At 42.1% G+C, this 2,500-nt stretch overlaps 1 pseudogene; it reads left to right on the top strand.

The window, feature by feature from the left end:
• The window catches only part of LOC119571563, a 13,716-nt pseudogene that overhangs the window by 7,314 nt on the left and 3,902 nt on the right, over positions 1-2,500 (top strand).

The following is a 2,500-nucleotide window of genomic DNA, read 5'->3' on the forward strand; positions in this document are numbered from 1 at the left end:
TTTTCCCTTTTTGTCTTTTTCTCTTTGTCTTTTTTTTTTTGCCCGTTTTTTTGCCTGTTTTTTGTCTCTTTTTTTCTGTTTTTGTTTTTTAGGGAATGGTTTTTTTATTTGTTTTTTTTTTTGTTAAAACCCCCCCTTAACTGTATATTAAAAAGAATAATCGTATCCAAAAAAAATGGTGAGGAAGATTTCCCCCCTTTTCCCCTATCTCTTCTCCCCTATTTTTTCTCCCTCTCCCCCCCCCCTCTGTCTGTCTCTTTCTCCCCTTTTCCTTCTCCCCCCCCGTCTCCCCCATTTTTAAACCCCCTGTATTTTTTTTATTTTTTTGTTCTTTTTTGTTTTTTCTTTTTGTCTTTCCTTTTTCTCTTTGTTTTCTTTTTTCTGTCTCCTGTTTCTCTTTGGCCCCTTTTTTTTCCTTTTTCCCCTCTCTTTTGCCTTATTCTTTTTCCCTTTTGTGATCTTTCTTTTCATTTTTTCCCCGGTTTTTATTTTTTTTAAAAAAAGGGGGGGGGAACTACGGGGGGGTTTTTAAGGAAGGGTTTCCGAGTTTAAAACCCATTTAGAAAAGATTGGGTAGCCCCCGGGTTTGGGGGGGGGGTTTTTTTTGGGGGAGGGTTTTTTAAGGGGCCCCCGGGGTTTTTTTTGAAGGGTTTTTTTAAACCCCCCCCCCCGGAAAGAAAGGAAAATAATAGATTTAAAAAGAAAAAAAGTTATGATTTTTTTTTTGTTTCTCTTCTCTTCTTTTTCCTCTCTTCTCCCCCTTTTCTCTCCCGTTTCTGTTTTCGTCTCTGTTTTTTCTGTCTCTTTTTTCTCTGTCTTGTCTCTGTTTTTTTGTTCTGGGCTCTGTCTCTGTCTCTGTTTTGTATTTTGTTCTTTTCGGTTTGTTTTTCTGTTTTTCTCTTTTATTTTTCCCTTTTTTCTCTCTTTGGCTGTTTTTCCCTGTCTTTTTTTCTCTCCCGTCCCCTTTTTTTTCTCTCTGTCCCCCTGTTTTCCCCCCCTCTGTTTCTCCCTCTCTCTCTTCTACTCTCTCTCTCTCTCTCTCTATTTTTTCTATCTCTCATCTCTTCTCTATTTTCTAAAAAAAATTTTTCTCCCCCTTCTTCTCTATTTTCTCTCCTCCTCCCTTTTAAACCCTTTTTGTCCTTTTTCTTTTTCCCCTTTTTTTCTTTTCTTTGTGTTTCCTTTTCTCTTTGTCTGTTTTCGGGGGCCTTTAAGGGGGGGTGTTCTTTTTTCTTTGGCCCCTCTCTCTTAAAAATTTTCTATTTTTTTCCCCCTATCTCTTTTTTCTTTTCCCCCCTTCCAACCTTCCCCGTTCCCCTTCCCCTTTGGGGGCGGGGCCAACTTCTTTCCAATTTATTTCCAAAATTTTTCTCCCTTTTTTAAAACCCCCCCCTCTTTTCTTCTCTTCTTCTCCCATCTCTCTCTCTACCCCTCTCTCTCTCTTCTCTCCTCTCTCTCTCCCCCTTTCTCCTCTCTTCTCTTCTCTTTCTTTTTCTCTCTTTTCTCCCCTCTCTCTCTCTCTCTCTGTCGTCTCTGTCTCGTCCCCTGTCTCTGCCTGTCTCGGGCTCTGTCTTTTGTTTTGTCTCTTCTGTTTTGTCTCTCTTTGTCTCTGTTTCTCTCTTTCTCTGTTTCTCTCTGTGTCTGTTTCTCCCTCTCTCTGTTTCTCCCTCTTCTCTTCTCTTCTCTCTCCTCTCCTCTTCTCCCCTCTCTCTCTCTCTCTCTCCCCTAATCTCTCTCTCCTCTTTTCCTCTCCTTTTATCTCTCTTTTTTCTGTACTCTTTTTTTGTCTTTTCTCCTTTTTCTTTGTCTCTTTCCCCTTTTTTTGGGCCCTTTTTCTTTGTTCTTCCTGTCCCGTTTTCTTTCGGGTTGGGTTTTTTCTGTCTGTCTCTTTTTGTCCCGCTTTTCTCTTTGTCTCCTCTTTTTAAACTCTCTCATTCTCTCTCTCTTCTTTGTCTCTTTTTCTTCTCTCTCTCCTCTCTCTCTCTCTCTCCTTTTCCTCTCTCTCTCCCCTTTCTCTCCTCTCTGTCTCGCCTCTCTCTCTCTCTCTCTCTCTCTTTGTCTCTCTCTCTCTCCTTTTCTCTCTCCCCTCCCCTCTTCTCTCCCTCTCTCTCTCTCTCTCCCTCCCCTCTTTTCTCCTCTCCTCCTCTCTCTTTTCTCCCTCTCTCTCCTCTTTGTTTTTATCCCCTCCCTCTCTCCCCTCTTTGTCACTCTCCTCTCTCTCTTTTTTCTCTTTTTGTCTCTTTGTCTCTCTCCCCTCTCTTTTTCTCCCCTTTTCTCTTTTTTGTCTCGTCTTTCTGTCTGTCTGTTGTCCCGTCTGTCTGTTTTGACTGGGCGTCCCCCTGCCGTCCCGTCTTTCTGTCTCTGTCCCTTTTGTCTGTTTTTGTCTTTCTTCTGTCGTTTTGTTTTGTCGTTTTCCCCCCCTCTGTCTTTTTCTGTTTTCTCCTTTTCGTCCCGTCCCCTCTGTCTGTCTGTCTCTCCTCTCTCTCTCTCTCCTCTCTCT

The sequence above is a fragment of the Penaeus monodon genome, unplaced genomic scaffold (genome assembly GCF_015228065.2).
Source record: "Penaeus monodon isolate SGIC_2016 unplaced genomic scaffold, NSTDA_Pmon_1 PmonScaffold_6889, whole genome shotgun sequence".
Lineage (NCBI taxonomy): Eukaryota > Metazoa > Arthropoda > Malacostraca > Decapoda > Penaeidae > Penaeus > Penaeus monodon.